This window comes from Schistocerca piceifrons, chromosome 1 (assembly GCF_021461385.2).
Source record: "Schistocerca piceifrons isolate TAMUIC-IGC-003096 chromosome 1, iqSchPice1.1, whole genome shotgun sequence".
Classification (NCBI taxonomy): Eukaryota; Metazoa; Arthropoda; class Insecta; order Orthoptera; family Acrididae; genus Schistocerca; species Schistocerca piceifrons.
In genome coordinates this window covers 229326648-229342428 of record NC_060138.1, presented here as the reverse complement: position 1 = coordinate 229342428, position 15781 = coordinate 229326648, and the positions used below count along the sequence as shown (strand labels likewise).

At 43.2% G+C, this 15781-nt stretch overlaps 1 pseudogene; it reads right to left on the bottom strand.

Moving 5' to 3' along the window:
- Window positions 1-2822: 2822 nt before the first annotated feature.
- Window positions 2823-2940, bottom strand: LOC124728720 (annotated as a pseudogene).
- Between the last annotated feature and the right edge of the window lie 12841 nt (window positions 2941-15781).

Sequence of the window (15781 nt, the reverse complement as noted above, 5' to 3'; positions counted from 1 at the left end):
GGTGGAATAATGTCTTTCAACTTAATTGAAGCTGCGGTGCCGACGCAGAAGGTAATGTTTGATGTACACAACATATATGTGGTTATGGGTGCTTGTTTCCTTGTACGGTCACAGTTAAGCGTAAGTAAACTCATCATCGAAAGGCACATTTATAGCAAGAAAAATTGACTGAGTTCTCCTGCCAGTCACTATCTCTGATCGGAAAAAAAGATACTTAGACTGTTGTGCAAATCTGCTAGCTACTCTTTTTCCAAGAAGGCGCGTCTGTGCGGAAATGTATAAACTCGGCGCTGTGTTATGAGATAATTAGAGAATGCAGGCTTCAGATTCTCTTTGTGTTACGCCTGGTAGCCTGTTTAGTTGTGCAATCTACATGACGCTACCAGTGTATTGTTGGTTCACTGCCTATAGGTAATAGCGTTCTTCCACACTCGAAGAAACATCCTACAGTCCCTTGTTGTTCTCATAATTGTGGAGTGGTGATTTTAAGCAGTACCATGAGTTGTTGATATCTACAAGTACACATGTAATAAATAGTCCAATATCCGACTTAAACAGTATACGCCATATTCAGTCGATATACATGGTGTCCCGAAAAGAAAACGGCAAATTTTAACGATAGCTACGGCTTTATAGTACTACCAACATCATCCACAATTCTCGACTTCAGTTATACTTAAATATGAATGCACAGTCATTCGATACGTCATTGTGAAGTTGCACAACACTTATAGCCTCCTCACAGAAAAAGTAAAGCACCCGGAAGATTTGGTTAGGAGACAAAGTTACTTTCTGCATGTACACATCATCGTTGGGAAGGTAAATGATTAGAGATGCAATTATCTGTGACAGAACTACCAGAAGGGTACCTGAGTTTTGTAAGTGTGTGATGTTGTTACCAGGCCTGATATGGTATAGCATGTACAGTGTTAGATGTTGGGTGGTCACTGCGAGGGACCCAGAGCTCTGTGTCCTTCTGCAACACAGCATTGTAAAATCTGACAGACTTTGAAAGGAATTTCATTGTGTGCTGGCGTAAGCTGTGCTAGCACACCAGTCGGCAAAGATGTAGCACGAAGATCGATAGTAAGCATTGAATCAAGTGCACCTGTCACGCCCTCTCCACAGCAAGTATTTAGGCCGTCGTTGTTGACTGTAGGGTCTCACTAACTAACACCCCAGTTTGGCATCTGTCAGTTGCAGTATGGGCTCAATTCACGTCACAGGCTGCGATAGTACATAGCAACCAGAATTGTGACTATCGCAAGATAACCGATACTATCTGCAAGAGGACTATTACTAATGAGGCTGTACTACAGCACATGGACTCTGTACAAGGTAACTGAATACTTCAAGTTCATGCCAATAAAGAATCATATTAATCCAAGTGTGCATTTTTGTTGTAGAAAGAGGATACCAGCCACTTGTAAAAACATCCCTTATTTCCTTACAGTATAGGACTCTACATATGGGTGTCTACAATTGGCCAGCTAGTCGATTCGAGCAGTATCTAGACCTCAAATGGCCCTGAGTACTATGCGACTTAACATCATAGGTCATCAGTCCCCTAGAACTTAGAACTACTTAAACCTAACTAACCTAAGGACATCACACACATCCATGCCCGAGGCAGGATACGAACCTGCGAACGTAGGGGTCGCGCGGTTCCAGACTGAAGGGCCTAGAACCGCTCGGTCACACCGCCCGTGTATATAGATCTGCGAGGTTCTCTGATGTGACATTAATGTGATGCAAGATTGCATGGAAACTTGAAGGCAGGCATACCAGACGTCAAGGCAGAGGTCAACCACGTCTGACAACTATGAGAGAGGATCGCTGTGTCGATCACCAGACCATTTGTAAAATCCACTCATCCACACCTGCTATCAGAGAACAAATAAGCCAATACGTGCAGCATTCTGTGTCATCCTGCACCACTAGCCAGAGGCAATCAGAAGCTGGACTAGGGTATCACCGTCCCAAGTGTATGCTGCCGTTAACTCCACCACAAAAACTCCTGCTTTACGAGTGGCACCATGGCCAGAAAGCGTGAACTGCTGGTGACAATCGTATGTGAGTGTGGCGGCTGCCTCGAGAGAGGTCCACTCCCTCCAATTTCCTTTGTAGGAGCACAGCAGTGCTACACCAGGTGCCACGGTGTGGGTTCCGTCATGCACGACTTCAGATCACGGCTTGTAGTGATTGAAGTAACTCTGATGCAACAAGAGTACTTCACAGACACCCTGCGTCCTAAAGTCTCATCCGACGGTATCGTTTCAAAAGGACAAGGCAGTCATCTCTTGGCACGTGTCTCTACGATCAGTGTGCGTGATAATGAGGTATTAATACGGCCAACAGGTTCCCTAGAGCTGTTTCCGATGGAACGTGTGTGGTAGCAGGTCGAATATCAACTCTGTGCCAGCGGCAGTATCCGCAACATCAAGGACCAGTTACAACAGGTGTGCAAGCGTGCCTCAGGAGAAGAAACAACGGCTTTATGATAACCACCCTGATTCTGAACCTGTGCCTCAAGGTCGGAGAGAGGTGCGTAGATATGATAATTTGCGTTACAGTGTCTGCTTCTATGTTCGTAATACATTGAAACTAACCTGAACTCCTCCCGAACCGGTCATGAAGACCCAAAGGTACTGACCGATCGCCGTGTCATCCTCTTCCTACAGGCGTCACTGGATGCGGATATGGAGGGGTATGCGATGAGCACACCGCTCTTCTGGTCGTATGTCAGTTTACGAGACAGGAGCCGCTACTTCTCAGTCAAGTAGCTGCTCAGTTTGCCTCACAAGGGCTGAGTGCACACCGCTTGCCAACAGCGCTCGACAGTCCAGACGGTCACCCATTCAAGTGCTTGCCCAGCCCGACAGCGATTAACTTCCGTGATCTGACGGGAACCGGTGTTACCACTGCGGCAAGGCCGTTGGCGCAATACATTGAAGCGCCAAAGAAACCCGTGTAGGCATGCCTATTCAAATACAGAGATATGTGAACAAGCAGAATACGACGCTGCCGTCGACAACGCCTATATAAGACAACAAGTGTCTAGCGCAGTTGTTAGATCAGTTACTGCCGCTACAATGGCAGGTTATCAAGAATTGAGTTTGAATGTGGTGTACCGCGAATATCAGGAATCCGGTAAAAATCTGCGACATCGCTGCGGGAAGAATAGGATCCTGCCAGACGGGACGAACGACGACTGAAGAGAATCGTTCAGCGTGACAGAAGTGCAACCCTTCCACAAGTTGCTGCAGATATCTGTGCTGGGCCATCAACCAATGTCAGCGAGCGAAACATTCAACGTAACATAATCGAACTGGCTTTCGGAGCTGAAGGCCCACTCATGAATCCTTGATGACTGCATTACACAAATCTCGCCTCTGCCCGTCAACGTTGGCTTTGAAGTGTTGATGACTGCAAACATGTTGTCTGGTTGGACCAACCTCGTTTCAAATTGTATCGAGTGCATGAACGTGTAGACAACCTCATGAATACATGGAACCTGCATGTCAGCAGGGGATTCTGCAGGCTGGTGGAGGCTCTGTAATGGTGTGGGGCGTGTGGAGTTGGAGTGATATGAGACCCCTGATACATCTCAGTATGACTCTGACACGTGACACGTACGTAAGCATCCTTTCTGATCACTTGCATCCGTTCACATCCATTGTGCATTTCAACTGTTAACTTCCTTGGGAAATTCCAGCAGGACAATGCGACACCTCATACGTCCAGAATTGCTACAGAGTGACTGAAGGAACACTCTTCTGAGTTTAAATACTTCCGCAGCCGACCGCTGTGGCCGAGTGGTTCTAGGCACTTCAGTCTGGAACCGCGCTGCTGCTACGGTTGCAGGTTCGAATCCTGCCTCGGGCAAGGTTGTGTGTGATGTCCTTAGGATAGTTAGGTCTAAGTAGTTCTCAGTCTATGGGACTGATGACCTTAGGTGTCAAGTCCCATAGTGCTTAGACCCATTTGAACCATCTGAACACTTCCGCTGGTCTCCGAACTCCCCAGACATGAACATTTTTCACAATACCTGGGATGCTTTGCTACGTGCTGTTCGGAAGAGATATCCACCCCTTTGCACCCGTAAGGATTAATGGACAGCCCTGCTGGTGTCAATTCCTTCCAGCACTACGTCAGACATTAGTAGAGTCTATGCCACATCGCGCTGCAGCACTTCTCCGTGCTCGCGGTAGCCCTACACGATATTAGGCAGGTGTAACAGTTTCTTTGACTCTTCCGTGTAGATGAAATTACTTCAAATAAGATTTGAAGTAGTAACTTTCATTTCGTTTCCCCTTCCCCTTCCCCTCCCAAGTGCTTCACATGTTTATTTGGCAGTGTATTTAAGCGGACAAAACTCTGAACGTTCAACGTGAGCGTGTGAGATGGGATAATTTGTGATCAAAGAGCAACTTTAAGTTGTGAGGACACTAAGACACAAATGAGATGAAGTTCAAGGAGAAACTGTAGAAGTTATAAAATGCAAACTAATTGTAGCGGAGAAACTGTATTACAGGAAAGGAAAGAGAAAAGTGAAAGGGGAACTAAATACAGAGAGAACAAGCACAGGAAAGGCTAAATTGGAATGCAGCTCTCAAGCCGATATAATTTTAGACAGTAAGCGCAAGAAGCCAAAACTGGAAATAAGTGCTTAGGAATTATATGTTAAAGAGAACAGACGATTTCGTGATCAAATGTTGAAACCTTCTTTACGTATGAGATATTGGTAGCACTAAATATAACTAAGTGGTATGAACATGAACAGCAATAGTACTTCAGGAACAGGACTCACGCTCGGGAGAAGAGGACATCAAGTAGCGCTCTTTTTCTTTCTTTTTTTTTTTTAAGTGTGGTCCTACAAAAGCCACTTAGGCGGGCTTAGGGATGATCCCTATAATATCTACTTTGACAAGTCTTAAATCTAATTTTCCTTCCGTGCTCCAGATGCAAGTAAAATACATTTACAATTTAGTAGAGAGCATCAAAAATGTTCAGAGCGAAATGAACAATGAAGAACTTGGGAACAGTGGAAGGGAATAAATTCTGTGTGCAAATTCACAAAACAGGATACTGCATGAGAAAAATTAATAACTGAATTTTCTCAACAACTACCAGAGAAAAATGTGCGTCCGTGATGAAGGCCAAAAAACGTAAACTGAAATTGTGTTAAGAATTAGGTCGGGCGATGCGCACTAAGATGAATATCCCGCAGAAATGTGCTGTCATGAAGGACGGAAAATGGGCTACGTTAGGGTTCCGAAAAAGTGAGCTCTCGGTAACTAACAAGGAAACGACGTGCGATATTTCTTCAGAGACACTCCGAAATGGGACCATCAAGACAAGAAAGAAACGTGCCCCTGTAGCCGACGACAAAACACAGAGATGCATGGCACATCACTGAGAGTAATTCAAAGAGTAAGCTGAGAGTAAGGAAGTGCATTATTTTCTCCACAGCAAGCAACCAAAATCCTGAAGACGTTACAGTTTCCATCAGAATAATGTTAATGAAATAACTATATTTTTGTGAAACGTGAGACGAGAATTTGTCGCGGCAAAAATCTCAGCGAAGCTGACGTATAAATGCGCGGTCTTAGTGAATTGTATCACGCATCATAAAATGAATTTGCTTCAGTTGTCAAAGATGAAAGGAAACGCAGTACCATATTGACTGTCGAGGAAGGAACACTGTCGATCGATAATGTTTTACTGGGATTGCTAAATCCTGCATAGTCGTCAAATGTGTGGTGTCTAGGATACCCGCTTTCTCGGATTGACAGACAAACAGTTCAGAGAAATCGTATTAACAAGTTTTATTACAAAAAGTAAATGGCAATACTTAACGTTTGAGAATTACACAGATGTGTCGCAAGCAAAAGGCGACATCCGAACTAAACAAGCTTCTTCGGTACAACAACTCTAATACAAGCGTAGTAATGGTGTTGACGCTTCTGTTCAGGTCGCTAGTCTTGAAGCTTCTCTTCGACTGAGCCGTGACCTGTCGTGTGCGGCGCGTATGTACTCTTCGCATAAAGGCCGCTGCCGTCGCGTTGTCGTCCTGGAGAGGGGTCGGTCAGCGTGCGATTGGCTGACGTCCTGTCACAGCCGTCTCTGCTCTATCGTTCCGGACCCGCGTGCCGGTGCTTGACTTGACGCCGTAACAGGGATGGTTTAACAAGCCAATTGCATACCGGTACCGAAATGAAGCCACATGTACGTAAAACTAAAAAGAACTGTTCTCAGATACAAATTTAGTGAATTATATTTTAAAAATCATGAAATACAGAACACTTCCCCGAAGATTACATGTAAAGGGTATTTTAAAAATATTCAAACGATTCCACAATATATCTTCTACATGACGTAATACGAAAACCTGGGTGAATTTTAATTAATGCTTATGACTACATAGGTTTTATTTTTTATTTGCAAAAGAATCATCCGAATTTCTATGGGTGCATCATTTATACTCCTGCACATAGAACCTTGGGCTGATTTTACACTTACTTTAATGATTAAAATTTTCATTTACCTTTCGCAAACGTTCAACGTACCCTCTAACTGACACACGACAAACATTCAGACCGCTGTCAGCCTCGACTCATACTTTTGAGAGAATCGTCTAGATTTTGTACACTGACGGAATAATGTTACTGATACCTCATGTAATAGAACACAGAGTGGTACTTGCACACTTGATCTGTCTGTAAGAATATTCCTGTCAGTGTTCATAATATCAGAATGGGTGTACCTCTATTATGAATTGCTGCAGCTGTCAAAATAATACTTCGTTCGCAAAATACAATATTATTTCACGGACTATGACAAAAACAAAGCCTTGCCGCAATCAATGCTTCACGTGCTAAACACCTCCTACATAAATTACTGTCTGTAATTCTTCTGTAAATAATAAACTATTCCGTGCGTAAGTGGTTAGCAAAGGAAGTACTCGTATCGAACCTATATTACTCCTTTTTAGCACATGTTTTAATTATATACGTACAAGCAGCCTTACCCAATTTCACATCCGACCTACCCATCCTGGGACAAACATCCAGATGTCGTTAGGATGTTGTGTGTACATGTTTGAAAACCTAAGAATGAATCGCGAATTTCGTTCAATACAGACTCCAGCACGTCGATCAGTAATACTCCTTTCCCTTTATGCTTAAGGTTACACATATACTTAACACATGTACCAGTTATTACTGAAATAAAGTTATTCCAATAGCTTCAGTTTTCCAGTCTAATCATTCTTACGAATTGAGGTATCTGAGTGTATTCTCTTGACACATGAGACCCTCGTAGTATACACTAGTACTAACTTAAATCAACAAATCGGTGAGCACGTTTTGCTAGAGCTTAGCCCATGTACCAAGTTAGTAAGCGTAGATCATTTTTACCTCTTATGTGTTAATAATAATTTGCGATATGCGACAGTGGTAACTGACATGTAATTATTTATCGTTTAGTTGCACGACATGCAGCAGTGTGCAGTTAGACCGTAACTATGTCGCCGATTTTCGCTTCTAATATAAACAACGTTTATTAACACTCGCGATATAATCTAGCTCTCGTATCTCTACGACAAAATTATTAAACAATTAAATAAGCCTAACGATTGCGAAGTTTATTTTACTTACAGTCATTTGAAACAGGCGTAATAACTGCAGACCTCCCTTCTTTTGTCGTATTTTATACTAACTTCAAGCAAAGATCAAATATGCGGCCGAGTCAGAGATATAATACTCGTATTAGTTTCCACTCTCGTAGTTACGAATTGCAAACATTTATTTTTCTTTCTTTCTTTTCGTATTGTAGAGTTACCATCAAGTATTTCTTTACTATCTATCGCATGTACTTTTTGATTATTTTTCAGTTTTTATTTCTTTTCATCAAATAGAGTTTAAAACATCATACCCATCTAGATAAACATAATACACGTAACTTGCATCTCTGAGCCGTTATTATCTAAAATAAGTTACTGGAAAATGTAAATATCTTTGCCTTTTCGTTTCTTTGCGTAGTCTTAAGACACTTCTTTTATTCTTTCTTTCTTTGGGGGTCTTGATCAATGTGTAGCAAATTTTTTTTCAACGTAACACATTAGGATATCTGTTTTAAATTTTCATTAGTCAATGTTTTATTTGATCTTTCAGCAGCTGATCGACAGTTGTGGACGAGTATCAACAAAAATAATCCCCTAACAACAACAATAGTAAATCACAAAATTTACAAACAGAAAATCCTACACGCCATCACGATTTTAGGCCCTGTAATTAGTTTAAGGAAAATTTTGCCTCTTTAGGGGTTGGCAGACTGGCACATAGTGGGTGAATAGTCACTCTCTAAAATAATTCTGCAAGTAACGTTAACACTGCAGGAATCGCGCCTTAATGGTTTCCACAGAGATCAACTATTAATTCCGGCAGGGACGTTTGTGAATTTTCGTGCAACACACGCTGTATGATCAACGAGAAGTTCTGTTCTAACCAAAATATCTTGAAATCGAGTCACTACCTCGCTGAATGTAAATCACCAAACCAATGTCTCATACGCATAAAACAACCACTCAATTACTTTAGAGGGTGCCAAATTCCAACGTAACTCCTGCAACCACTCAATTACATTTGAGGGTCCAAAATACAAAACATAATTTACAATAACCATTTTATTATATTACAAGATGCCGAATACGACCACTAACCATACACTAACCACAGGACACGGAACTAATCGAATTACTGTACGATCGCAAGCAATCTTCACAAAGAACATTAACAATAATGTTTGATTGGTAAGCAGCTCCACCAGCCTAATGCAGAAATAAACGTAACAATTACACCGTTATTTCGCAAGATCTATGCGTACTAGCTGTGCTCTCTCGCATTCAAAACCATTTTTGTCAATGATAAACACAGCCTCAAAAAATGGCTCGTATGTCTCTGAGCAGTATGGGACGTCACATCTGAGGTCATAAATCGCCTAGAACGTAGAACTACTTACACCTAACTAACCTAAGGACACCACACATATCAGTGCCCGAGGCAGGATTCGAGCCTGCGACAGCAGAGGTCGCGCGGTTCCAGACTGGAGCGCCTAGAACCGATCGGCCACACCGGCCGGCTAAACAGAGCTTCCTATACCGTATTTTAAGGTAGCAGATACTCTAGGAGCTACCAAAATTACGGGCACTCACTCTCTTTACATTCTTTACATTTGATTTAAGACACCTGCAAACTTTTCCTCGACTAAGGAGTTTGGACACATGCGCTCTTCTTAACTGTTTCCGGGTAAACCAATGAAAACAACGAGGAACGGAAAAGGTATAGCATGGTCCCTGCTAACCGTGTCAATGCGTATGGTGCAGTTGCTTACCTCAAGTCTCAGCCCGACAGTGCTTGTCGTAGTGCACAGTACTACAGTGTTGTTACGTGAACAACGAATAGAGTTTTGTGTTGTGAAAATGCCACGAATCTTCAAACATGCAGACTATGCTGACGAGGTGTTTCTTTATGGTTTGTCCAACGGGAATTCCAGAGCTGCTGTGCGAGAATACCAACAACGATTTCCGAATCGCAGAGTGGCAGACAGCAGGGTGTTTCATGGATTTCGTGAGTGTGGTAGGCCTCCCAGGGTAAATGTTGTCTCTGAACGTCCCGTACAACAAACTTTTAATGAAGTTGAGAACATTCTTCAAGTAGTGGAACGCAATCTTACTACTAGCTCTAGAAAAAATGCTGGCCAACTTGGCATTCCATAAGCACGAGTGATACACTCAGATCAAGAGCATGGTCTGTGTCCCTTTCATCGAGGGTGTACACCATCTGCATGAAGGAGATGCTGCCGCCCGGCAAGAATTTTGTCAATCGATCATTGCCAATGAGAGATTAATTCCCTGTATTCTGTTCACTTATGAGTCAACATTTCCCGCAATGGAATCAACAACACGCCCATCTCTCATGTATGGGCAAATGAAAATGTGCACGCGACTGCGGAAACGAATTTTCAACGACGTTTTCAGTCAACGTGTGGTGCGCTATTATTGATGAACAACTCATCGGTCCAGTTGTTTTAGATAACCGTCTTACTGGCACACGGTATCTTGAGTTTCTTCAGAATATGTTACCAGAACACGTGGATGATATCCCTTTGGCAACACGATCTCGTATGTACTTTCAACATGGTGAACCTCCTACCCATTCCATACAGCCAGTGTCACAGTATCTCAACACAACGTATACTGGTCGCTGGATCGGTCGCTGTGGACTCACTGTTTGGCCATCGAAGTCTACCGATCTTACCCCATTGGATTACTGTTTGTGGGGGTGGCTGAATAGCGACGTCTGCAAGTGCAGAGTGGCTACAAGAGAGGAGCTCGTATTTTACATGCTTGTGCTCAGGTAAAGGAATGAAAAACTGATCTCCGATCGGCGACACAACACCTGTGTAGAAGAGCAGCAACATGCATTGAAGTCGACGGTGGACTGTTTGAACATGTTCTGTGTGGAAACGTACACAATTCAACAAACGATAACATAACAGTATCTTAATTTACAGTCACCTGTACCTTCCTCGCTTCTAGCTGTTTTCATTGGTTTATCCGGAGACGGTTAAGAAAAGGGCATATGTTTATTAGAAGTTTTTTGTTCACAATGATCAGTAGCGTCAGCAATCAAAGCATGTACAGTCGTGGACAAAACGAGCGAGACCCCTCCCCTTTTCGTTATGCTGATCCGCACAGCTTTAAAGTCTGCTACACAGCATAACAGGCAAGACGACGAAGTGCTACCAACATACTATGCACAGGTGTGAAATTGAAAAACTATCCGAACTTAGTCAGAATGTTTTCAATCATGTGTAAGACTATATTAATGGTCATTAGTATGTTAAACACAACAAGTAAATATAAGATATAAATGAAAGAAGAAATAGTGTGAACTGTACTAATAAAAATGAATTTCAGCTTATCGAGATAACCTAACTGTTTTAATAAGGCAAAGTACCCCAGATCGTTACGAATTAGCGAAATATTATGCACATTCGGCCGCGAAACTGTCTGTGTCAACGTTCAGACCAGTCATACTGGATTACCGTTGCTGACCTACCATGAAAGTGAGCAAATTTAGCAATGCGTGAAGATTCATAACGAAATCCAGTTAAAAATCATTCAGTGTCACACTTAAGTCAATTCAGTTATTGACAGAAGCGGAAAAAGTAGGCAGTAACAAGTATGAAATTCTACAAGAGTTTCATATTGTCATCCACAGGACACCTGTACAGAACAGATGTAGCAATAAAACGTATTGGAGGCTCGAGAATTTCTTAAAATTGCTTTACTGATAGTCTATCTGCCTCCATCGAGATTACAACCGAAAACAAACCAGACCTCCCTTGCAGTAGCAAACACCTTTCACTGCGCCATCAGACAACCAGGCAGACATGAATAAGCCGGCAATTTCGCAATGCAAATGGCATGATGATCTGCAGTTTGTGTTGCATAGAGCTTTCTGGACTCAAAAACATGAATTTTCTACCTTTATGTCACCGCTTATGTGACAATCATTCGGGATGTTTATCGAAATAACAAAATACTGTTATTACCGAGTAAATTTAATAGGATAATTCTGCGCAACCGCAGGAAATAAACGGCTACATAGCTGGCAAACGTATTCTACAATGTTTCGAATTCTCCATTAGACTCGCCACAGCCAGAAAACGTTCATTAGCCGAAGTGTTTCTTAAGCTAGCTGGCAACGGGAATACTCGGTGGCATTACTACTGGGATCTGAATTACCTCGTGTATAGGCACATGGGTTTTATTTGTATTACTGTAAACCTGATTTGGATCGAAAACGTAGCTACGAGTAATATGATGATGTATCGACTGCAACTAGAACATTTCGAATAAAGAGTAGGGGGAATTATTTATGCCACCCTCATCTTCAGTAACTGTCGTAGCTATTTTCGTTGTTAGGATTTCGTCATCTAAATCGGTAGAAATGGAACCCTACTAGTCTCACTTTCTTGACCGTCTATCTGTCTACCCAACTCTTAAAATCCGTTTACCTCGAGTACGGATAGACATAATAAACGGAAATGTATCCCACTTCCTGCGGTATACGGTCCCTTGGTGGTGTAAAAAAGTGAGCTTCTATGTCAACGCAATCTAAAGACAGGGCCGCTTATGCAAAGAAAACTCACGCGATAGGTCAAAAAATGGCTCTACAAACTATGCGACCAAATTGCTTAGCTCATCAGTCTCGTAGACACAGAGCTACTTAAACCTACCTAACCTAACACACATCCATGCCTGGGGAAGGATTCGAACTGCCGGCGCAAGCAGCCGCGCGGTTCGCGATATGACTTCGTTGAACGCACGGCTAACCCGCGCCGGCAAGCTGTTAACATCATCTGGTGTTGCTAAAAAGGCATTCACATCTGGTGAATAATTTTCTGCGCAGTTCATTTAAGATAAAATAATTATAACATATTTGATGTTACGGAAGAGGAAGGACGCCTAATTGATTTCCCCTTGTCTTTATTTATGATGTTAGATTCGCAATCTCAGCATACGTACTATCCATAACCACACTTCCGCGCCTAGTCATAGCCACAGATTAGCGAATACAACACAATGGCTTATGCTTGAGGTATTTCGTTCCCCACGAAGTGGTGGCAGACGATCTGTGGCGTCTTCGAAGCTCTGCACATCAGCTGAGCGAACGTTTCCTTCCTGCTGCTAGTCTAATGGACAATGGCAACACCGTAGAATACGTTTGACAACTATGTGACCATCGATTTACGTTCTTGATTGGTTCACAATTATGTTAGTAAATCCACTCGATATTTTTGTGTCGTTTGAATTACATTTGCTCTATGATTCGCACTGAAGACGTAGGGAATGTATGTTATTTGGTCCATGAATCACGTTCCAACAGAAATTGGTGCTTACATTGACCTTTATGTTGCGAATTAGTCGTCTTATCCATCACATGGACAACGTGGATGCTCTGTTTTACTACAGTTGTTTCATAGCTTAGTGGTATTAAGTGTTGGTGGCGTTGCCAGTTTACATACTGCGCATGTAACACAATGAAAGCGTTCGATGCCTACAGTGATCGTAATTTATGTAACTTGCCCTTCGACATCCAATTTCACAATTTGTGGAAATACACTCCTGGAAATGGAGAAAAGAACACATTGACACCGGTGTGTCAGACCCACCATACTTGCTCCGGACACTGCGAGAGGGCTGTACAAGCAATGATCACACGCACGTCACTGCGGACACACCAGGAACCGCGGTGTTGGCCATCGAATGGCGCTAGCTGCGCAGCATTTGTGCACCGCCGCCGTCAGTGTCAGCCAGTTTGCCGTGGCATACGGAGCTCCATCGTAGTCTTTAACACTGGTAGCATGCCGCGACAGCGTGGACGTGAACCGTATGTGCAGTTGACGGACTTTGAGCGAGGGCGTATAGTGGGCATGCGGGAGGCCGGGTGGACGTACCGCCGAATTGCTCAACACGTGGGGCGTGAGGTCTCCACAGTACATCGATGTTGTCGCCAGTGGTCGGCGGAAGGTGCACGTGCCCGTCTACCTGGGACCGGACCGCAGCGACGCACGGATGCACGCCAAGACCGTAGGATCCTACGCAGTGCCGTAGGGGACCGCACCGCCACTTCCCAGCAAATTAGGGACACTGTTGCTCCTGGGGTATCGGCGAGGACCATTCGCAACCACCTCCATGAAGCTGGGCTACGGTCCCGCACACCGTTAGGCCGTCTCCCGCTCACGCCCCAACATCGTGCAGCCCGCCTCCAGTGGTGTCGCGACAGGCGTGAATGGAGGGACGAATGGAGACGTGTCGCCTTCAGCGATGAGAGTCGCTTCTGCCTTGGTGCCAATGATGATCGTATGCGTGTTTGGCGCCGTGCACGTGAGCGCCACAATCAGGACTGCATACGACCGACGCACACAGGGCCAACACCCGGCATCATGGTGTGGGGAGCGATCTCCTACACTGGCCGTACACCACTGGTGATCTTCGAGGGGACACTGAATAGTGCACGGTACATCCACACCGTCATCGAACCCATCGTTCCATCATTCCTAGACCGGCAAGGGAACTTGCTGTTCCAACAGGACAATGCACGTCCGCATGTATCCCGTGCCACCCAACGTGCTCTAGAAGGTGTAAGTCAACTACCCTGACCAGCAAGATCTCCGGATCTGTCCCCCATTGAGCATGTTTGGGACTGGATGAAGCGTCGTCTCACGCGGTCTGCACGTCCAGCACGAACGCTGGTCCAACTGAGGCGCCAGGTGGAAATGGCATGGCAAGCCGTTCCACAGGACTACATCCAGCATCTTTACGATCGTCTCCATGGGAGAATAGCAGCCTACATTGCTGCGAAAGGTGAATATACACTGTACTAGTGCCGACATTGTGCATGCTCTGTTGCCTGTGTCTATGTGCCTGTGGTTCTGTCAGTGTGATCATGTGATGTATCTGACCCCAGGAATGTGTCAATAAAGTTTCCCCTTCCTGGGACAATGAATTCATGGTGTTCTTATTTCAATTTCCAGGAGTGTATGTTTTACCTTGCTAGTCAGTGTTTCAAACATTGTCTGACTGAGAAAACGTAAGCAAATTTGACAATTTGTGGAAAAATGTTTTACCTTGCTAGTCCGTGTTTCAAACATTGTCTGACTGAGAAAACGTAGGCATGAAGGAGTCAGTGAAAACAATTATTCGCTGTTATAGCAAATTCTCTATATTGATTCTCAGAGTTTTGTAATTCCTCTTGTTATTTATTGTCTCAATGTCATCCGCGAGAATAAAATTAAGGGCAGTGCTATTATGTTCCGAACTTATATATACTGTGTATTAATATTCTGCGCTGGTATGTAAATTTTAAAGGTTATATTCTTTACGTAAAACAGAGTATCGGTTTCAGTCCTAGGATCGACGATAAACTTCAGAAATACAATTACAGAATAGTGGCATACGATTATGGCTCCTCACCATCAACAATAGTTGTTACCCATAGTTTCGCCTTTGATATTTGACCGTCGTCACCCTTTAGAGACCAACCTGACCTTTCCACAATTCCATTTTTGACTTGCCTCTTAATATTTTCAACATATCTGTAGTTATAGGACATATTAACTGTTAAATACGCTATTCCACAAATTAAAAACTTCTAGTTATTCTTTATCTCTTGGAACTTATTATTGTTCACTTTCACTGAAGATAAGATACATAATAATAAAATGAAATCGTAGATTACAATCTCAAAGCATACTGTGAATGATTAAAATGAAATGAACTAAAAATCATCTTCTTGTCTAAAACACTTTACTGTTCCAGAGAGCTTCGGCACCTCTCAAAATTTTTTACACCTCTGATGCTCAGCCATATGTGAACAAATAGTGGGTCTCATGAAGCAGCACTGTTTAGCCGTCACAAAATGATGCCAAAAAATCAGTAAATTAAACTATTCTTCTACTGTTGCTCCGAATCGCATATACCAACCGCCCTCTGCTGTTATTGGGTATTTGATTTTTCTCTTCTTTTTCGGGCCTCCTTACATCCCCCTCTAGCCCAAACTCCGCTCTCCAATTACGCCTTCATCGGCGAGCTTCTCCTCAATATTTTTCTTTTGTGCTGAATTGCTTTTTACCCTTTTACCCTTCTTGCATATTCATCAATTAATTTATTGTGCAATGGAAGAAGTTAAAAAATAAACGAATGAGAAAA